At 51.7% G+C, this 22,682-nt stretch overlaps 1 protein-coding gene across 9 annotated transcripts in view; it reads left to right on the top strand.

The window, feature by feature from the left end:
• CIZ1 (CDKN1A interacting zinc finger protein 1) overlaps positions 1-22,682 on the top strand; it is a 582,047-nt gene that overhangs the window by 109,137 nt on the left and 450,228 nt on the right. The window contains exon 1 of one of the 9 annotated variants that reach the window (XM_078646618.1): positions 5,094-5,234. The exons of 7 other annotated variants lie outside the window; for them this stretch is intronic. The gene's annotated coding sequence lies outside the window, so the exon portion shown is untranslated. Of the gene's footprint in view, positions 1-5,093; positions 5,235-22,682 lie in introns of those variants that run through there. One more of the 9 variants, XM_078646625.1, reaches the window with a different exon arrangement.

The following is a 22,682-nucleotide window of genomic DNA, read 5'->3' as shown; positions in this document are numbered from 1 at the left end:
ATTGTTCTTATACGGGGATGCTCGGGGGGTTTAGGTGGATGCTTGATTCTGACAGAGGAGATGGTCGGAATATTGTAGATAGTAGGGTTACTAGGAGAATCAGGTTAGAGAGGAGTGGGGTTCAAGGGACTGTGTGAGTTGACCATGTTTGCATACGACACCCCACCCCTCCCCTCTGCCCTGCACAGTCCTCCCATCCCTCCCCTCTGCCTGCACAGCCCTCCCTCCACTCCCCTCTGCGTGCACAGCCCTCCCACCCCTCACATATGCCTGCACAGCCCTCCCCTCCCTCTCCTCTGCCTGCACAGCCCTCCCTCTCCTCTGCCTGCACAGCCCTCCCCTCCCTCTCCTCTGCCTGCACAGCCCTCCCTCTCCTCTGCCTGCACAGCCCTCCCTCTCCTCTGCCTGCACAGCCCTCCCTCTCCTCTGCCTGCACAGCCCTCCCTCTCCTCTGCCTGCACAGCCCCCCCTCCCCTCTGCCTGCACAGCCCCTCTGCCTGCACAGTCCCCCCTCCCCTCTGCCTGCACAGCCCCTCTCCCCTCTACCTGCACAGCCCCCCTCCCCCCGCCTGCACAGCCCCCCCGCCTGCACAGCCCTCCCCTGCCTGCACAGCTGCCCTCCCCTCTGCCTGCACAGCCCCTCCCCTCTGCCTGCACAGCCCCTCCCCTCTGCCTTCACAGCCCCTCCCCCCACCTGCACAGCCCCCCTCTGCCTGCACAGCCCCCCTCTGCCTGCACAGCTGCCCTCCCCTCTGCCTGCACAGCCCCTCCCCTCTGCCTGCACAGCCCCTCCCCTCTGCCTGCACAGCCCCTGCCCTCTGCCTGCACAGCCCCCTCCCCTCCGCCTGCACAGCCCCCTCCCCTCCGCCTGCACAGCCTCCCCCTCCCCTCTGCCTGCACAGCCCCCCTCCCCTCTGCCTGCACAGCCCCCCTCCCCTCTGCCTGCACAGCCCCCCTCTGCCTGCACAGCCCCCCTCCCCTCCGCCTGCACAGCCCCCTCCCCTCTGCCTGCACAGCCCCCCTCTGCCTGCACAGCCCCCCTCCCCTCCGCCTGCACAGCCCCCTCCCCTCTGCCTGCACAGCCCCCTCCCCTCTGCCTGCACAGCCGCCCCCCTCCCCTCTGCCTGCTCAGCCCCCCTCCCCTCTGCCTGCTCAGCCCCCCTCCCCTCTGCCTGCTCACCCCCCCCTCCCCTCTGCCTGCTCAGCCCCCCCTCCCCTCTGCCTGCTCAGCCCCCCTCTCCTCCCTCCCCTCTGCCTGCACAGCCCCCTCCCCTCTGCCTGCTCAGCCCCCCCCTCCCCTCTGCCTGCACAGCCCCCCTCCCCTCTGCCTGCACAGCCCCCCTCTGCCTGCACAGCTACCCTCCCCTCTGCCTGCACAGCCCCTCCCCTCTGCCTGCACAGCCCCTGCCCTCTGCCTGCACAGCCCCCTCCCCTCCGCCTTCACAGCCGCCCCCTCCCCTCCGCCTTCACAGCCGCCCCCTCCCCTCTGCCTGCACAGCCCCCCTCTGCCTGCACAGCCCCCCTCCCCTCCGCCTGCACAGCCCCCTCCCCTCTGCCTGCACAGCCGCCCCCCTCCCCTCTGCCTGCACAGCCCCCCTCCCCTCTGCCTGCTCAGCCCCCCTCCCCTCTGCCTGCTCAGCCCCCCTCCCCTCTGCCTGCTCACCCCCCCCTCCCCTCTGCCTGCTCAGCCCCCCCTCCCCTCTGCCTGCTCAGCCCCCCTCTCCTCCCTCCCCTCTGCCTGCACAGCCCCCTCCCCTCCGCCTGCACAGCCCCCCTCCCCTCTGCCTGCTCAGCCCCCCCCTCCCCTCTGCCTGCTCAGCCCCCCTCCCCTCTGCCTGCACAGCCCCTCCCCTCCGCCTGCACAGCCCCCTCCCCTCTGCCTGCTCAGCCCCCCTCCTCTCTGCCTGCTCAGCCCCCACTCCTCTCTGCCTGCTCAGCCCCCCCTCCTCTCTGCCTGCTCAGCCCCCCCTCCCCTCTGCCTGCTCAGCCCCCCCTCCCCTCTGCCTGCTCAGCCCCCCCTCTCCTCCCTCCCCTCTGCCTGCACAGCCCCCTCCCCTCTGCCTGCTCAGCCCCCCAGCCTGCTCAGCCCCCTCCCCTCTGCCTGCTCAGCCCCCCCTCCCCTCTGCCTGCTCAGCCCCCCCTCCCCTCTGCCTGCTCAGCCCCCCCTCCCCTCTGCCTGCTCAGCCCCCCTCCCCTCTGCCTGCACAGCCCCCCTCTGCCTGCACAGCCCCCTCCCCTCTGCCTGCACAGCCGCCCCCTCCCCTCTGCCTGCTCAGCCCCCCTCCCCTCTGCCTGCTCAGCCCCCCTCCCCTCTGCCTGCTCAGCCCCCCTACCCTCTGCCTGCTCACCCCCCCTCCCCTCTGCCTGCTCAACCCCCTCCCCTCTGCCTGCTCAGCCCCCCTCCCCTCTGCCTGCTCAGCCCCCCCTCCCCTCTGCCTGCTCAGCCCCCCTCTCCTCCCTCCCCTCCGCCTGCACAGCCCCCTCCCCTCCGCCTGCACAGCCCCCCTCCCCTCTGCCTGCTCAGCCCCCCCTCCCCTCTGCCTGCTCAGCCCCCCTCCCCTCTGCCTGCACAGCCCCTCCCCTCCGCCTGCACAGCCCCCTCCCCTCTGCCTGCTCAGCCCCCCCTCCTCTCTGCCTGCTCAGCCCCCCCTCCTCTCTGCCTGCTCAGCCCCCCTCCCCTCTGCCTGCTCAGCCCCCCCTCCCCTCTGCCTGCTCAGCCCCCCCTCTCCTCCCTCCCCTCTGCCTGCACAGCCCCCTCCCCTCTGCCTGCTCAGCCCCCAGCCTGCTCAGCCCCCTCCCCTCTGCCTGCTCAGCCCCCCTCCCCTCTGCCTGCTCAGCCCCCCCTCCTCTCTGCCTGCTCAGCCCCCCCTCCCCTCTGCCTGCTCAGCCCCCCCTCCCCTCTGCCTGCTCAGCCCACCTCCCCTCTGCCTGCTCAGCCCCCCCTCTCCTCCCTCCCCTCTGCCTGCACAGCCCCCTCCCCTCTGCCTGCTCTGCCCCCCAGCCTGCTCAGCCCCCCTCCCCTCTGCCTGCTCAGCCCCCCTCCCCTCCGCCTGCACAGCCCCCTCCCCTCTGCCTGCTCAGCCCCCCCTCCTCACTGCCTGCTCAGCCCCCCCTCCCCTCTGCCTGCTCAGCCCCCCCTCCCCTCTGCCTGCTCAGCCCCCCTCCTCCCTCCCCTCTGCCTGCTCAGCCCCCCCCTCTGCCTGCTCAGCCCCCCCTCCCCTCTGCCTGCTCAGCCCCCCCTCCCCTCTGCCTGCTCAGCCCCCCTCTCCTCCCTCCCCTCTGCCTGCACAGCCCCCTCCCCTCCGCCTGCACAGCCCCCCTCCCCTCTGCCTGCTCAGCCCCCCCCCCCTCTGCCTGCTCAGCCCCCCTCCCCTCCGCCTGCACAGCCCCTCCCCTCCGCCTGCACAGCCCCTCCCCTCCGCCTGCACAGCCCCCTCCCCTCTGCCTGCTCAGCCCCCCCTCCCCTCTGCCTGCTCAGCCCCCCCTCCCCTCTGCCTGCTCAGCCCCCCCTCCTCTCTGCCTGCTCAGCCCCCCCTCCCCTCTGCCTGATCAGCCCCCCCTCCCCTCTGCCTGATCAGCCCCCCTCCCCTCTGCCTGATCAGCCCCCCTCCCCTCTGCCTGATCAGCCCCCCTCCCCTCTGCCTGATCAGCCCCCCCTCCCCTCTGCCTGCTCAGCCCCCCCTCCCCTCTGCCTGCTCAGCCCCCCCTCTCCTCCCTCCCCTCTGCCTGCACAGCCCCCTCCCCTCTGCCTGCTCAGCCCCCCAGCCTGCTCAGCCCCCCCCCTCCTCTCTGCCTGCTCAGCCCCCTCCCCTCTGCCTGCTCAGCCCCCCTCCCCTCTGCCTGCTCAGCCCCCCCTCCTCTCTGCCTGCTCAGCCCCCCTCCCCTCTGCCTGCTCAGCCCCCCCTCCCCTCTGCCTGCTCAGCCCCCCCTCCCCTCTGCCTGCTCAGCCCACCTCCCCTCTGCCTGCTCAGCCCCCCCCTCTCCTCCCTCCCCTCTGCCTGCACAGCCCCCTCCCCTCTGCCTGCTCTGCCCCCCAGCCTGCTCAGCCCCCCTCCCCTCTGCCTGCTCAGCCCCCCTCCCCTCCGCCTGCACAGCCCCCTCCCCTCTGCCTGCTCAGCCCCCCCTCCTCACTGCCTGCTCAGCCCCCCCTCCCCTCTGCCTGCTCAGCCCCCCCTCCCCTCTGCCTGCTCAGCCCCCCTCCTCCCTCCCCTCTGCCTGCTCAGCCCCCCCCTCTGCCTGCTCAGCCCCCCCTCCCCTCTGCCTGCTCAGCCCCCCCTCCCCTCTGCCTGCTCAGCCCCCCCTCCCCTCTGCCTGCTCAGCCCCCCTCTCCTCCCTCCCCTCTGCCTGCACAGCCCCCTCCCCTCCGCCTGCACAGCCCCCCTCCCCTCTGCCTGCTCAGCCCCCCCTCCCCTCTGCCTGCTCAGCCCCTCCCCTCTGCCTGCACAGCCCCTCCCCTCCGCCTGCACAGCCCCTCCCCTCCGCCTGCACAGCCCCCTCCCCTCTGCCTGCTCAGCCCCCCTCCTCTCTGCCTGCTCAGCCCCCCCTCCCCTCTGCCTGATCAGCCCCCCCTCCCCTCTGCCTGATCAGCCCCCCCTCCCCTCTGCCTGATCAGCCCCCCTCCCCTCTGCCTGATCAGCCCCCCTCCCCTCTGCCTGATCAGCCCCCCTCCCCTCTGCCTGCTCAGCCCCCCCTCCCCTCTGCCTGCTCAGCCCCCCCCTCCCCTCTGCCTGCTCAGCCCCCCTCTCCTCCCTCCCCTCTGCCTGCACAGCCCCCTCCCCTCTGCCTGCTCAGCCCCCCCTCCCCTCTGCCTGCTCAGCCCCCCCTCCCCTCTGCCTGCTCAGCCCCTCCTCCCCTCTGCCTGATCAGCCCCCCTCCCCTCTGCCTGCACAGCCCCCTCCCCTCTGCCTGCTCTGCCCCCCAGCCTGCTCAGCCCCCCTCCCCTCTGCCTGCACAGCCCCCTCCCCTCTGCCTGCTCAGCCCCCCCCCCTCCTCCCCCCCCCCCCGCCTGCTCACCCCCCCCCCCCCCCTGCAGTGGGTCCTCCGGGCCTGCAGTGGGAGCTCTGCTCCTCCTCTTTGTTGCCACCGCTCCTGCGTGTTGTTTTGCTGCGCACACATCTCGCCTGCACAGCAAAGCTCAGCTCAGCACAGCTCAGCTCCGCCGGGAGGGCTGCCTGGGGGTCTACAAGGGGGGACTCTGGGCCCCGGAGCCTCTGATCGGACCCGCTCGTGCTGCGGTGAGCCTCGTGGGGGGAGCAGGGGGTGCGGGGGTCATTGGGGGGCTGGAGTGGGGCGACCCTGCTCCGCCGGGGCTGCGCCTGGCTCCACACACACTGGCGTGTGACTGCGGTGCATTCTGGGTCTTGTGGTCCGAGCCGGTTTCCAGCACCGCCCTCGTGTGTAGGGTGAGCCCCCCCTGGCACAGGGGGCGCTGTCCTGTAGGGGCGGGCGCAGCTGCGGGGTCCTGGGGTGGCTGGGGGGACTTTACCCTGTCATGGGTGGGCTCCTACCGTCTCTTGTCAAAGTGTGATAGTGTTTGATACACAGGTGTGCAGGGAGACCAGCCCAGTGTAGGCTCCTGTAGTGTTTGATACACAGGTGTGCAGGGAGACCAGCCCAGTGTAGGCTCCTGTAGTGTTTGATACACAGGTGTGCAGGGAGACCAGCCCAGTGTAGGCTCCTGTAGTGTTTGATACACAGGTGTGGTGGGAGCACAGCCCAGTGTAGGCTCCTGTAGTGTTTGATACACAGGTGTGCAGGCAGTGCAGCCCAGTGTAGGTTCCTGTAGTGTTTGATACACAGGAGCGCAGGGAGCACAGCCCAGTGTAGGCTCCTGTAGTGTTTGATACACAGGTGTGCAGGGAGACCAGCCCAGTGTAGGCTCCTGTAGTGTTTGATACACAGGTGTGGTGGGAGCACAGCCCAGTGTAGGCTCCTGTAGTGTTTGATACACAGGTGTGCAGGCAGTGCAGCCCAGTGTAGGTTCCTGTAGTGTTTGATACACAGGAGCGCAGGGAGCACAGCCTAGTGTAGGCTCCTGTAGTGTTTGATACACAGGTGTGGTGGGAGCACAGCCCAGTGTAGGCTCCTGTAGTGTTTGATACACAGGTGTGTAGGGAGCACAGCCCAGTGTAGGCTCCTGTAGTGTTTGATACACAGGTGTGAAGGGAGCACAGCCCAGTGTAGGCTGCTGTAGTGTTTGATACACAGGTGTGCAGGGAGCACAGCCCAGTGTAGGCTGCTGTAGTGTTTGATACACAGGTGAAGGTCTGCAGGCAGTGCAGCCCAGTGTGGGTTCCTGTAGTGTTTGATACACAGGTGAAGGTCTGCAGGCAGTGCAGCCCAGTGTAGGCTCCTGTAGTGTTTGAAACACAGGTGTGCAGGGAGCACAACCCAGTGTAGGCTCCTGTAGTGTTTGATACATAGGTGTGCAGGGAGCACAGCCCAGTGTAGGTTCCTGTAGTGTTTGAAACACAGGTGCGCAGGGAGCACAGCCCAGGTGTAGGCTCCTGTAGTGTTTGATACACAGGTGTGTAGGGAGCACAGCCCAGTGTAGGCTCCTGTAGTGTTTGATACACAGGTGTGCAGGGAGCACAGCCCAGTGTAGGCTCCTGTAGTGTTTGATACACAGGTGTGTAGGAAGCACAGCCCAGGTGTAGGCTCCTGTAGTGTTTGATACACAGGTGTGCAGGGAGCGCAGCCCAGTGTATGCTCCTGTAGTGTTTGATACACAGGTGCGCAGGGAGCACAGCCCAGGTGTAGGCTCCTGTAGTGTTTGATACACAGGTGTGCAGGAAACACAGCCCAGTGTAGGCTCCTGTAATGTTTCATACACAGGGAGCACAGCCCAGTGTAGGCTCCTGTAATGTTTGATACACAGGGAGCACAGCCCAGTGTAGGTTCCTGTAGTGTTTGATACACAGGTGTGTAGGGAGCACAGCCCAGTGTATGCTCCTGTAGTGTTTGATACACAGGTGTGCGGGGAGCACAGCCCAGTGTATGCTCCTGTAGTGTTTGATACACAGGTGTGCAGGGAGCACAGCCCAGTGTAGGCTCCTGTAGTGTTTGATACACAGGTGTGCAGGGAGCACAGCCCAGTGTAGGCTCCTGTAGTGTTTCATACACAGGTGCGCAGGGAGCACAGCCCAGTGTAGGCTCCTGTAGTGTTTGATACACAGGTGCGCAGGGAGCACAGCCCAGTGTAGGCTCCTGTAGTGTTTGATGCACAGGTGTGCAGAGAGCACAGCCCAGGTGTAGGCTTCTGTAATGTTTGATACACAGGTGTGCAGGGAGCACAGCTCAGTGTAGGCTCCTGTAGTGTTTGATACACAGGTGTACAGGGAGCACAGCCCAGTGTAGGCTCCTGTAGTGTTTGATACACAGGTGCGCAGGGAGCACAGCCCAGTGTAGGCTCCTGTAGTGTTTGATACACAGGTGCGCAGGGAGCACAGCCCAGTGTAGGCTCCTGTAGTGTTTGATACACAGGTGCGCAGGGAGCACAGCCCAGTGTAGGCTCCTGTAGTGTTTGATACACAGGTGCGCAGGGAGCACAGCCCAGTGTAGGCTCCTGTAGTGTTTGATGCACAGGTGTGCAGGGAGCACAGCCCAGGTGTAGGCTTCTGTAATGTTTGCTACACAGGTGTGCAGGGAGCACAGCTCAGTGTAGGCTCCTGTAGTGTTTGATACACAGGTGTGCAGGGAGCACAGCCCAGTGTGGGCTCCTGTAGTGTTTGATACACAGGTGTGCAGGGAGCCTGTCCAGGCGTAGGTTTCTTCAGTGTTTGATACACAGGTGAAGGTGCGCAGGGAGCACAGCCCAGTGTAGGCTCCTGTAGTGTTTGATACACAGGTGTGTAGGAAGCACAGCCCAGGTGTAGGCTCCTGTAGTGTTTGATACACAGGTGTGCAGGGAGCACAGCCCAGTGTAGGCTCCTGTAATGTTTGATACACAGGTGTGTAGGGAGCACAGCCCAGTGTAGGTTCCTGTAGTGTTTGATACATAGGTGTGCAGGGAGCACAGCCCAGTGTAGGCTCCTGTAGTGTTTGATACACAGGTGTGCAGGGAGCACAGCCCAGTGTAGGCTCCTGTAATGTTTGATACACAGGTTTGCAGGGAGCACAGCCCAGATGTAGGCTCCTGTAGTGTTTGATACACAGGTGCGCAGGGAGCACAGCCCAGTGTAGGCTCCTGTAGTGTTTGATACACAGGTGTGTAGGAAGCACAGCCCAGGTGTAGGCTCCTGTAGTGTTTGATACACAGGTGTGCAGGGAGCACAGCCCAGTGTAGGCTCCTGTAATGTTTGATACACAGGTGTGTAGGGAGCACAGCCCAGTGTAGGTTCCTGTAGTGTTTGATACATAGGTGTGCAGGGAGCACAGCCCAGTGTAGGCTCCTGTAGTGTTTGATACACAGGTGTGCAGGGAGCACAGCCCAGTGTAGGCTCCTGTAATGTTTGATACACAGGTGTGCAGGGAGCACAGCCCAGATGTAGGCTCCTGTAGTGTTTGATACACAGGTGCGCAGGGAGCACAGCCCAGTGTAGGCTCCTGTAGTGTTTGATACACAGGTGTGCAGGGAGCACAGCCCAGTGTAGGCTCCTGTAATGTTTGATACACAGGTGTGTAGGGAGCACAGCCCAGTGTAGGTTCCTGTAGTGTTTGATACATAGGTGTGCAGGGAGCACAGCCCAGTGTATGCTCCTGTAGTGTTTGATACACAGGTGCGCAGGGAGCACAGCCCAGTGTATGCTCCTGTAGTGTTTGATACACAGGTGCGCAGGGAGCACAGCCCAGGTGTAGGCTCCTGTAGTGTTTGATAAACAGGTTTGTAGGGAGCACAGCCCGGGTGTAGGTTCCTGTAGTGTTTGATACACAGGTGTGCAGGGAGCACAGCCCGGGTGTAGGTTCCTGTAGTGTTTGATACACAGGTGTGCAGGGAGCACAGCCCAGGTGTAGGCTCCTGTAGTGTTTGATAAACAGGTTTGTAGGGAGCACAGCCCGGGTGTAGGTTCCTGTAGTGTTTGATACACAGGTGTGCAGGGAGCACAGCCCAGGTTTAGGCTCCTGTAGTGTTTGATACACAGGTGTGCAGGGAGAACAGCCCAGTGTAGGCTCCTGCAGTGTTTGATACACAGGTGTGCAGGGATCACAGCCCAGTGTAGGCTCCTGTAGTGTTTGATACACAGGTGCGCATGTGTAGTGTAGTTCCTATATTCCCAATAGGCTCTGCGCATTGGAATAACATAGACAGCAGTTTAGACGTAGGACTGAGGTCATCTAGGTCTCTACTGACTATGTTAGACTTAATTAGGTTTGCCAGCTAGCTCAGAGGTCACTAGAAACGTTCTCGAATGTCCAGGAAAGAGTTAAATCTCCTGATTAGACAAGAAGGGATTAGTTTCTGACAACCGCATAAACATCAAAAAAAAACACGAGAGGTACTTTCAGACTCTGTATCTTCTCTGTCTCACTTCTCTGACATGACACTGTCATTTGTTTAGATTAACGGTGTGGTCTGAACATGAATACGGGACACAATTAGGTTCCAGTAGACTTCTCATTTCTAGACTCTTAGTACCTCTCGTGTTTTTTGCTGTGAAGTTGGGGGACAAGGTACTTTTTCAGTCTATAAACAAATTCCCCTAGGACCCTCCACCACTCCGTTTGTCTTTTTGTTAACCGCATAAACATGACAACTTTGCTCCCTCAGAATAAAGAGTATATCTCTAGTCGTGTGAAAACAATAGACAGCTATTTCACTCAGTCAATCGTGCATGCGGGCGTTTTCAATAAAAGGTGTTATTTATTGAGCAGTCTTCTTTCTCGTGCAAGAGAAGTGAGTTGCAACAATTGCAATGCTTATCATGAAGTAAAGTGAGTACAGAAAAAGGAGTATTATGAAATAAATCTGTAAAAGCATTGATATGGTTTCTTAGCCATATGATACTTTAAAACGGATAAAATATATACATACATAAACACATTGACTAACGTACTCAACTGGTGCTTCTAAGATACGCCTACCCCGGTGTACCTGACCTAAGCCTAATGCGTGGGAAGGAGTAAGTAAGTTGTAGTTTAAGTTAAGTGGTTTTTGCCAAGAATCTGAATCAAGAATTCTCTTAAGGGTTTAATCAGCTCCGTACCTTGGTAATAGAATGTAGGAGGTCTTGTATCTCTCTCTCAGAACTCGATCTCCCAGCAAACCCGCAAGGGTGACTGGAAACACCGGAGCTGGATTTTCTCGGCTGGAGACAAAGACAGCGTCTCTCTCAGTGCGTCAAATGGGAGGGTCGGCTTCCTTCGGCTCTCGCATCAGCTGGGCTTCAGGCAAGTAGATAGCCGCTCTGCTCCAAACCACCGTGTCTTTGCTTAAGGCAACGTTGGTATATTTATACCTGAAAGGTGCCGTGTTTGACGTAAGGTTGGACATACGACGTCACTAAGAACTAACAGTTCTTTCTGGACTCCAGGAGTTCTTGTGCAAATCAAAACAAAAGCAGGGGGATTTCCCGGGCTGCTGGAGGCTTGGTTTGTTTAAAGAACGCGTTGTACTTTCTAGGAGTCTATGGGAGTAGCCTTGCCGTATTTGGACCGCATTGGCTATTACTAAATATGGATATGATTCGTATGCCTTTATAAGGATATTATTTGTTATAACCATATAAGGGCATACATCGGGAATATCGAATTAGGGTCCTAGATAGAACCACAACACCCACTCCACGTATTAATGTCCATCATTACTAAATACTAAGCAATACTAAACATATAACAATGCATGTGTGTTTTCCAACCCACCCCAAAATACATATATTGCATTTGAAATGGTATTTGGTAAATACACGAAAATGGGTATTTATACTGTACGCTTTTCAAGCAGTGTGATCATTCGGGAAATGCATATATAAATATTGGCTGAATGAATTGCGAAAATTGCATTTGAAATGGCTCTGAATACAGAAAAGAAGGTCGAGACCATTTCATCACATATTTATACAATACTGTACAGGTGCTAGAGGCTGAGGTAAAATATTGTCTCTAGTGTCTCTAAAATAGAAGCTCTGTTCTCTAAGAATAGTTCTACTTTAAGCAGAGTACCATGTGCCAGAAAAAAAGGTAAATATTTTGGAAATGGAAAAAATAATTTCGCTTTCAGGGGAAAAAATAGTTCCAATTGTTTTCAGTAGTGTTGTTTATCAAACTGAAGGCCGAATTCAGAGTTCAGGGAACGCTATGTGCTCGTTGTTTTAAAAGTTATTCTCGTCGTTAGGAAAGAACATCATATCAGACAGGCTTGTGAAAAATTGGTCTATAACATCAGGTGAAAGTGCGACCAAGTTCGAAAATGCTGAAATTGTACATATGTGAGAATGATTGTTATCATCGATGTCGGGATCAGCAATGCTCACAGAAGGTTGTACCTGTTTGGTGCTGCTTTCCTCTCGTACTTCACCGCCACCTACTCGTAATGGTGAAGTCTCAACGAATGCCGTCATCAGAATAGGTAGCCGCTGGGGCCAACACGTTGCATGAGTCGTTACCGAGCCTAGCAAAGTATCGATATCCATTGGTAGTGTAAGACAGACGTCTAACACGCATTCTTCTCCGCATAGCAGACATCGAAGCACAGGTAAGATGCAATCTTGCCAGATTGGTCTGAATTAAAGAAACCGGGTTGTATTCAGATCTCTTAGCCGGGCTAATCCGAGGACTTTAGTGATTCGGTCTCGGTAGCGTATTGCTAGGATCGTTTCTTCCATTGTAGCTGGAGTTTTGTCTGTGGCTTGGCTTGCCATATCGGAGCAGAAGGATCAAAAATAAAATTCCTGCTATGAGTCCCAAAAGAAGAGGCAGGCAGCCGAAAAAGGAATGCACAAAATTCGAGAAAATGCCCAGAACTGTTTCAAAGGGTGCTAACAGTCCCGAAAAAATTGTCTTAAATACATGTGCGATGCCACTGGTATCAGACATGTTTAAAATTTGACCTAACATTTCTACGAACTGGACGGGGCAATTTGTTGATAATAGGGTATGTATCTCTGCTGCTGTCCTTGCAACTTGCAGATCATACGTCTCTTTGGACGAGGTTAAAGGCACAGTTGTCTGTAAAAGAATAGACTTCATTCTGCTTAAAGTATCAATTCGAATAGAAGAGATATTCAAAGAAGGCCATATTGCCGCCTCCATGTCTGGATTGCTGTTTGGATACAATACTTGCATACAGCAAGTGACCATGGAAGTAACGCTCACGAGATAGGCTTTTCCTGGCACCATGCCACAACAGCTGTGGTCACTTATTAGAACTAGCTGCCGTTAGAAAGCTGTCTGAAAAATGGCTCTATCTGTGTTGCAGGTGTGCCATGCAGGTGACATGAAAGGTTATTTGATGACCCTTCGCAGGCTCCATGCAAGTTAATACCTTGACACAGGAGTGTACCGCTTAGAGATTTTTAGGTTTTGCCTAGCGATCCGCTGCGCAGCAGCGTTCGCGCAGGCGAAATCTTTTGAGAATAGTATGTGCCTTTGTCCCGCCTCTCACTTCCATTGGCTAGCTCCATAAATGGAGGCTAGCCATTGGAAGTGAGATCTGTCCGTCATGGTCCGAGGCGATTCGTGGGCGTTCCGGCGATTTTTTTTTTTTGGATTTTTTTCTTCATTTTCCGCCCCTTGAAGAACGTCATTGCGGCGGTGGGTGTTTATTTTTTTTTTTTTTTTGCCTCATGTTTGCGGCCGCCATTTTTTCATGGAGCTGGGGCTGAGCGGATGTTCGAGATGTTCCGTTCTCCCCAGGAAACTGTCTTCGGCGGCATCCTTACGGCTCCCTTCTTCCTGCTGAGAGGCACAAACCACACAGCCGCGGAACACCAGAGTCTCCACAGCATCAAAATCGGCCGTCGGCACAATGCTGGCCGGAGCTGCTATCGCGGTAAGTCTGCACCCCCTGCCCCTCTCCTACCGGCACCCCACGGCCGTATTTGGGCTGGTGTTTGCCAGAGGGGAAGGGGGGTCATGCAGCTCCTCCGGCGGCTGTGCGGGCCTCTGGGCCGGAGTGGCGGGAGGTCGCCAACCGAGAGGAGTTGCCGCATTAGAGCGTCGGCAGAGCACGGCGGTGACCGGAGACTTCTGTGGTGAGTGCAGCAGTGCGGAGCTCGCTTGCACCCGATCCTCTGACCCCGCCCCCCTCTCCTACTGGCACCCCAAGGCCGTTTAATTACTTCTGTTGACGTATATTGTGCTCCGAGGTTGCTTGGGCATTCACCCCGTGATTACATAACCCCGTTTCCTGGCTGTTGAACCTTCACTGGCATTCAACACTGTTAATCTCTTTTGTCTCTTGTCTGACCCCTTCAACTGCCAGCTCGCTGATTTCAACACGTTTAAATCCCGGTTCCTTCCATTCTTGCGTTGAGGATTCGCTGCTCTGTGGCAGTCTCTGGCTGCCTCTCCACTCCCCCTTTAATAAATCTTATCTCATTTTTCACTCTGCTTGGATGAAATGTCACCTCTAAACCAATTATCCTTTGCTAAAATAGCCCTTTGCCCTTGTTTTAGATTTGATTAGCTTCTGCTTAACTCACAATTGCTTGAAGTGAGTGCGAGGAAGCTGCACTGAGATGCAATAAAGCAAATTCAAAATGCTAGGGTAATAACAAACATGCTTCCTGCAGAAGCGCCAGGATTAATCCTACTAGTTGGGACTCTGATATTACAAAAACAAGAACCTGCCGTTTGCTGAAGACTCAGGTTTCTGCGCCTGTCATTCACACTCAGAGCTGCAGGGATGGTGCAGTTCTGAGACTGTTCTCCGTGTGATCAAAGAATGCCAACCAGACATCAAAAACCTCCTTTTCATACAGTGTACAAAACCACAAAAAAGGCTGTGTTGCACGCTGCAGACAATTTAAAGGAAAGCAATGGGCAGCCGAGCAGGCACTCAAGCAAAATTTACAAGCCTGTAATAAATATTGCATGAACTAAAATGTTCAATCTCATCACATCCAGTCCAGGAGAAAAGACTAAACATGACAGAGCATGAGCACAGCTGGGCTGATGGCTCCCACAATTCGGGAGCATGTTTTGCAAATGCTATATGATGTCACTGTACTATTTCATTCTTAACGGTAGTAGTACACATAGCTGCCAAGATTGAATTTTATTGGTGTGATGGAGTAGTCTCAGTGTGTGTGTGTGGGGCTGTGTGTGTGTGTGTGTGGGGGGGGGGGGGGCTCACTGTGCGTGTGTGTGGGGGACTCTTTGTGCGTGTGTGGGGGGCTCTGTGCGTGTGTGTGGGGGGACTCTGTGTGTGTGTGTGTGTGTGGGGGGGGGTTCTGTGTGTGTGGGGGGCGCTGTGTGTGTGTGGCTCTGTGTGGGGGGCTTTCTGTGTGTGAGTCTCTGTGTGTGAGTCTATGCGTGTGTCTGTGTGTGTGGGTGCACATGCAATAGGTCTCGCATTTGCAAGAGATTAAGCTATTGGCATTGTAAATGAAAATGCCATTTATTTATCTGTTTTCAAAACCAACTCATAAATAAAAATGTTGTCATTTACAATGCCAATAGCTCTAACTTTGGCAAAAGCGAAACCGTTGCATTGTAAATGCTTGTTTACAATTGTTACCACTAAGGAATACCTCTTTTTTTCCTTCACTATACAATTTGTGTGTATAAGGTAAATTCCATGTTAACTTGATGTATCCTTTACCCAACCTTTCATACAGGCCTGCTGGTATATATTTTTGGCAATACTTAAACTGGAAAGTTTTTATCGGAATTGTAATTGTTCCGAGTATTATCCATTCAATGACAGGTCTCTCTGACATTGTCAATGGTAATCTCTCAAGTTTTTCAATGCTCAGAATCGTATAGTCTGCTCCTTTTTGTGCCAAACTGATTTGTTTATCAGTAAGGTTAAAGATAGAAAATAATGACGCTATGTTGATTAGATGCCATGGCACGTAGCCTGAACGCAGATTTTGCAACGTCCAGCCAAGTTGTACAATAGAACGCAATTGGGACTGACCATGTTGTAACATTAGTAAGTCCTGCTCTATTATATCAATAGCAGATGATACAATGCTGTCCAGTGAATATATTCTGGAGGACAGAGTCGTTAACCCATTGTCCACTACAGAAAGTGATTTTTCCAAATTTATATGATCAATTTCTCGTATTTTTTCAGCAGTTTCAATTTGCGTTACTTTCCAAGCTTCGTTGTAAGCAGAGTATATACCGGCGTATATGAAACGTTTTTGACGCTGTATGCGAGGTCCCAGTATGAAATCTCGCAAGTCAGCACCGTCTTTAAGTAAAGTCAAGTGTTGCTTAATTTCAGCCAGTGTGGATTTCTGTAGCCACTCAAGGCATAGTTTCCCTACACTGTATGTTGTAACTATCCCTGGATGTTGTCTCTGGGAGTATCTTGGGTCTGGCCTGTTCTGTTTGAACCCCTGTGTTTTGTTCAGGAATCTATCTTGACAGTTTAGTGTCTGTGGGCCAGATCAACCATTTTTTCCAATCAGGATTTGTTCTGTATTGGTGTAAAATATGGGATACATCTATCTCCACATCTGTAGTCCTATTACTATCAGGTATGGGCTTCGGAATAGACTGTTTATTTAAGTCTTTAATCTTGGCTAGGCCGAGACAAGTTGTTTGTTGAATGGTGTCACTCAGGAATATTATCTGTTCTGGGATCATGCAGGCTCTAAATAATGCTTCTAGACCTTGTACCTGCCAGTCTTTTGAACCCCAGATGGTTTTTGTTTCAATGTTGTTTTTCCAAAATTCAAAACCAAATGTAGACATGTTGTCATAACATTTTTCAGAATAAATCAATTTAGTATTTGTCAACATTGTTTTCATTCCTGTCCTATTTAACATTTTAAAATAAAACGTTTCTGGGTCACTGTTGTTAAACCCCTGAGAAGTATTGGAATTTCTCATAAAATGTTTTTGAGCTGCCTTTTGGCGGAGTTGGACAATGTTCCCATTGATTATAATTAAAAACATTTCTAGGTTGAGCAGATTTATGCAAATAGTGAATACCAAAATGAGTATAACAATACAACTCTTCATAATTTGATGAACCCTGTAAATAATCATGTTCTGTGAATTTAGCTGACATTACTAAATCTGACATCATATTATTAATATTTTCAAAGTCCCAATCATCAGAGAAAGTACTTGGTGTCACAAAGTCACTTAAGGAAACCTTAAACTGGTGTGGATATTTCAAGAGCTCAATCGGGCCATAGATTTCATAATCCATTTTGTCCCATGCTACCCCACCGGGTATTGGATTGGCTGTGATGTTCACTGATAACAGTTCTCTTTTCTCGATGTGAGAGGATCTGTGAGGCTTTGGGACCAAGTTGATGTTATGACTTGCTGTGTCCATTGTACTATATTTTCCATCAATAATTCTACCCAAACATAAAACCATGATGAGCCAAAGTAGGAGGAAAAGTACACCTAACACAATCCAAAATTCAATCCATGGTGAAATCAGATATGTTTCTTTTAGTTGGTGAAAAAGTTCAGTCATTTTTTCTTTGAAAGTTTTTGTTGCTGGTGTTTCTTCATGCTCGCTTGGATCTTCAGAAAAGTGATCGAAATTGATGAAGTAGCCAGATGCAGTTCTGTCAATTGTTGGAATTGCTTCCGGATTTCCATTAGTCTTTGCATTTTTCTTTGTTTCATTAGCATAGTCTGAGGCTACATCGTTGTAGATTGGTGTTTCTTGACGAACTGTTGCAATTGGGGTTTCAAGAGCCACAAGTTCCATGGCTTTGTTACATAGTCCTTTTGTATTCACTGCAGGTTTATCAAATGTGATTAGTCTCTCAGTTTGAACCTCTTGGATTGTAGCAAGATTTGATCTTCTGCTATTTCTTGGGAGTCCACTGGGCCTACTACTTATTATTGGCCACATGATTGTGGTTTTACCAGGTCGATGGAAACAACTCTGTTCTCCTTTTTACCAGCAAGGGGCGATAGTACTTCTGATCTTGTTCCGCTGACAGCTAAGACAGGTACTGCTTTTCTGTAAGAAGGCCCAAATTCCTTCTTCACCGCGATCTTCTCTCTGACCAGATCCCCAATCTTTGGAATCCAGACAGGTCTTGCTAGGACAGGTGGTTTTTCTTCAGTGGTCGTTGGCTTTAACTTTATGTTACTTAGACTTCTTCTTGTTTCATTTAAGTCCTGTAAAACAGCCAAACGGTCTTTGATATCAAAGGCTTTTTCTTTCACCACTGAAGTCTGACAATCTAAGTCAAGGATGTGCATTCTAGTGCCGAACAATAGTTCGTATGGAGTGATACCTTTTAGAGAATTTCTTGGCAGATTAAGACTACGTTGGACACTTGTTAGATGTTTGACCCACCCATCACCCGAACCTAATACCCTCGCCGTTATAGATTGCTTTATGTCAAGTTTTTTTCTTTCCACTACCGCATTTCCCTCAGGATGGAAGGGAGAAGAGTACCGCAATGCAATGCCCATGCTGGCCATGGCCTCCTTGTAAGCCCGAGAGCTAAACGCAGGACCCTCGTCAGAATGTAGCATGCCAATTGCGTATGTGCCGATAAAGACTCGCAAATCTTTTATAACAGTTCTGGCGTCAGCCGAGCGCTGGGGCCTACATCTTAAGTGAATCTAGTCTTAATAATTATGGGAACGCATTTCTTCGGCTGGATTTCTGCATATAGATAGCCTGATGCTTTCTAATAAAGGAGTCCTGGCAGTGGTCTGGTCCGATTCACAACTGCGATCTCTGTTGCAGTCTGGACAATCCTTTGCAAATTTGTAATTTTGCAGGCTCATCCCCGGCCACCAGTATTCTGATTGTAATTCTTTTAGAGATTTCACGATCTCTTGGTGCCTTAGACCCAATCCCATGTGTGCGTCTTCAATCAAGAAGATTCTCCGGTTCGTGTTTGGAATTACACTATCCCCCACTCTAGGGATTTGAGCAAAAGGAACAGAGTTTGCATCAATTATGTATGTATTATTGAGTGGATAGTCGAGAGGTAATGCTGCATAGTCGCCTTTTAATGAGGCTTTTAGCATGGTTTCTCCATCAATGTGTTTTTTAGAACGCTTTTTTGTGACTACGGGAGCCGGTTGAACCGCTGCCGCTGTGGCTCTGTCAGCCAATGAATTCCCTGCAACGTGAACGCCAACACCTCGATGACTCAGTGTATGTATCACATGAGTATTTCGTAGTTCTTTCTGCAAAAGAACTACTTGTTACCAGAGCTTTTTATGCTTTAATGTGACACCTGTGTCATCTTTGTAACCTTTTTTGATCCATGTCTGCATGTCATTATTGTAAGACCTGATGCTGAAATGCGAATCGCACTCTATTAGTGTCGGGAATTCACGATCGGCATTTTCAAGCGCCATCTTTAAAGATCCTATTTCAGCTCGCTGAGCTGTACAGTTTCTGAGTGATTCAGTTTTGGTGATTATCGGTTTGAATTTACCAAAGCGCCAGCGACCTTTAGCAATCGCGCACGCTGCGTTGTAGGATTTTTTTCTCTACATCGTAGTGTTGTGCAAATCTGTCCATGTAGATTACACAGCTGTCCTGTTCGAGAGGCAGAATTTCGATTGGCAGAGGATATTCATGTTCGTATTCTAGATCTTCTAGTTTTTTCATTTTCAGGTCAAAATAGTGCTTCACGTCTTCTGCAGCAAGAGAATTTTCCCTTTGGATCTAATGCCACTGCATTTAGATTGCGTGGGCTTGTTAATGCCTCAAGGGCTGATTCTGCTGTTAAAACAGATATCCTTTTGCCTTGGGCTAGGGCTCTTTCTTTTGCTACAGCAGTTTGAACCGCTATTAGAATCTTTTCAGTAGAACTGAATTTCATTTCAGCTTGTGTGTACAAGTGTGATTTGTAAGCTATTGGTACAGTTTCTCCCTCATTAGAGGTCAGGTACGTGAATCCGCATCTTCCTGGGATGACTCGGATTACAAGGTTGCGTACGCTTTCGTGTGTTTGCAATTTTGTTTTAGTTAACATGTCTGTTTGTAATGATCTTAAAATTTCTGTGTGTTTCTGAGTCCAATTGATTGGTTTGAAATCAGGTTTTATTAATTCATAGAGAGGTTTAACCCTCTCTGCATAATTTAGAATGTATGTTCTTCCGAAATTCAGGAAACCTAGTATTGATTGTAAATTCTTCAGCGTTTATGGAGCTTGGAGTACAGCACACTTCTCTAAGAAGTTGTCTGCTAGGCTTTTGCCTTCACTTGATAATTCATATCCTAAAAACAGGACAGTTAGATGGGGAATTCGTGACTTTTTAAAGTTGAATTTGTACCCTTCAGCTGCGAACCCAAGTATTATGGTGTTCACTCTTTTTAAGTGAGTCTCCAGGTCATCATCTGTGAGATAGATGTCATCGACATAAGATAATGCCTCTTCATCATATATTTGTAGTAACTCTGTTACCCTTGCTGAGAATAATCCTGGGCTATTCTTGAATCCCTGAGGAAGTCGACAGAATTGTTTTGTGACCCCATTATTGAGAAAGCGGTCAAATACCTGCTTTCAGGTGCAATGTTTTGACAAAAGAATCCGATATCTAATGTTGTTTTATATTTTTTGCGCACAATGTTATTCATTAGTGCTGCACTGTGTGAGTTTTGTACTGCAAATGTTTTGCAGCAAGAGTTTAAGTGTCTGTATTCCAAAACTAGACAATATGAATCGTCTGGCTTGGAGACAGGAAACAAAGGATTGTTCATTTGTGAGGTGCATGTTTCAATCACCCCCTGATATTCAAGTTGATCTAAGATCTCCCTGACTTGCTTTTTAGCTTCTTGTTTAACTGGGTACTGCCTTTGTGCAGTGGGTTGATTTTTTTTAACTGGATTTTGTGAGGAGGAGAATCCTCATCCCATCCTACATGATTTTTATATAATGCAGGAGCTTGGGCTACTGCCCATTTTCTTGCAAATGTATATTTTTTATGTATTGGAATATGATTTGAGAAGGCAGGCATAATCATTTCTTCGCCATGAGGGCACTCCCTGACAAACTCTGGTGGCCAGTCATAGCCTTTCGACAGGTTATCCCAAAAGTGACCCCTTACTTTCCTAATTGTGACCCCTCTAAACGCAATGTTATTTCATATAATTTATGGGGGTTTGCTAACCCTGGTGTCTGCAGTTTCCACCTGAATGTATTCATTCGTGTCCACTGTCTCCAGAAGATTCATCAGGATCTTGCGTGCTATGGTTACTTCTGCTGCGCTGTCTAGCATTGTCTGGGCCCACTTTCCGTTTTTCAGTTGTGTCCTCAGTATCCTCGGCATGTTTTATTCTAATACTAGCTACCTTCTTTTTTGGAAATTTTTATTTTTTACTTTGATGAGCAGGTTCCTTGTCTTTGGACTTGACGTGCTCTTCTTTGTGTTCTGACCGTCCTCTTCTTTCCGATTTCTGTGAGGAAGTCTAAAAAGATCGAGAGGGATGTGTATCGATATCTTGATATCTATCAGGTTTTCTCAATTTATCCCTATCTCTAAGGTTGTATCTTTTCTCAGAGGGCTCCCTCTGGGGAGACTTGCCTCCTCGTTCTGGAGATCTATCTCTTCGTTGAGGAGACCTTCCTCTGGACTGGAATAGTTTTTCTCTGGGAGTGGATTGTTTATTACCATCCCAACTATTTTTTGGAGTGTTTAGATTATTTTTAATAAATGTTTTTTCAGGATTTTCAGTTAGTTGGGGTTTTACTGGTTTCCCACCCAAACTATCTCTACCTAGTTCTTCATATGATTTTTCTATGATTCTGGCAAGTTCAAATGGTTGTTCTGCTATATCTGTTTACTTTCAATTTCTGCAGTTGTGTGATATCGTCCATTGCCAATTGAACTAATTCTCTATATGCCTTTGTTAATTCTTTTAGTTTAGCTAAAAGTTCTTCGCTTGACATTTTGTTAATGTCGGGATATGGTGTGTAGCTGGCTAGAGCCGGCCACGTGGCTCCTGGTCTACCTAGTGGCCTGAGCCTGGTGATCTGATTTTGATGTTTTAGGGCTCCATTAAACCAGAGCAGGTGCTCTTGGTAAGGCAGTGGGATTTCAACGTCCTCGAAAGGAGCGTATTCATCCGGAGGTTCCTCTATTTTGTAATAGTGGAAGTCCTGTGTTACAGCGTTTGCTGCTGGAAAATGTATCCATGAATAGAATGCCTCTGTCTGCCGATATTCGTGAGCCTCTACCACAAATATGACTGTACCACCTCTTGATGATAGTCCATTTTCTATAAGTTTAACAGTTATAGTTCTTCTTACATTTACCGGAATGATTATAGCATTCGGGTTTTCTTCTCGGAGACTTGTGTCATCCGCTAGGAGTTGAGCTGCTATTCTAGATCCCTCCCTTTCATCGTCACTTTCCGTCATTTTACTGAATGAAAGTTTTGTTGCTTTGCAGAGCAAGTTTCAAGGAAACAAAGATTAGGTGCACAATATTTTGGAACACTGTATCCTTCAACGTTGAATAAACCAAAAACTAATACATAGGCATCTCTGTGAAAAGCACGACTGAGTTACTCTAATGTCTTGCGGTAGATTATCGCCTTACCAAACGTTGGGCGCCATGTAGTGTAGTTCCTATATTCCCAATAGGCTCTGCGCATTGGAATAACATAAACAGCAGTTTAGACGTAGGACTGAGGTCATCTAGGTCTCTACTGACTATGTTAGACTTAATTAGGTTTGCCAGCTGGCAAAACTTTCTCGAATGTCCAGGAAAGAGTTAACTCTCCTGATTAGACAAGAAGGGATTAGTTTCTGACACCCGCATAAACATGACAACTTTGCTCCCTCAGAATAAAGAGTATATCTCTAGAGTCGTGTGAAAACAATAGACAGCTATTTCACTCAGTCAATCGTGCATGCTTAATTTCACCAGAGTGCAGAGAAATAGAGAGACGGGCGTTTTCAATAAAAGGTGTTATTTATTGAGCAGTCTTTCTCATGCAAGAGAAGTGAGTTGCCACAATTGCAATACTTATCATGAAGTAAAGTGCGTACAGAAAAAGGAGTAGGCTCCTGTAGTGTTTGATACACAGGTGTGCGGGCAGCACAGCCCAGTGTAGGTTCCTGTAGTGTTTGATACACAGGTGTGCAGGGAGCACAGCCCAGTATAGGTTCCTGTAGTGTTTGATACACAGGTGTCCAGTGAGTGCAGGCCAAAGTAGGTTCCTGTAGTGTTTGATACACAGGTTTGTAGGGAGCATTGTAGGTTCCTGTAGTGTATGATACACAGGTCTGCGGGGGTGCAGCTCAGATTTGGGTTTAGTAGTATTTGATACACAGGTGAAGGTGTGCAGGCAGTGCAGCCCAGTGTAGGTTCCTGTAGTGTTTGATACACAGGTGTGCAAGGAACACAGCCCGGTGTAGGTTCCTGTAGTGTTTGATACTCGGGTGTGCAGGGAGCACAGCGCAGGTGTAGGCTCCTGTAGTGTTTGATACACAGGTGTGCAGGGAGCATTGTAGGTTCCTGTAGTGTTTGATACACAGGTGTGTAGGAAGCACAGCCCAGGTGTAGGCTCCTGTAGTGTTTGATACACATCGTGCAGGGAGCACAGCCCAGTGTAGGGTCCTGTAGTGTTTGATACACAGGTGCGCAGGGAGCACAGCCCAGTGTAGGCTCCTGTAGTGTTTGAT

Source organism: Lissotriton helveticus, chromosome 5_2 (genome assembly GCF_964261635.1).
Source record: "Lissotriton helveticus chromosome 5_2, aLisHel1.1, whole genome shotgun sequence".
In the NCBI taxonomy this organism is placed as follows: domain Eukaryota; kingdom Metazoa; phylum Chordata; class Amphibia; order Caudata; family Salamandridae; genus Lissotriton; species Lissotriton helveticus.
The sequence above is the reverse complement of the archived record's forward strand: the minus strand, read 5'-3'. Positions and strand labels throughout refer to the sequence as shown.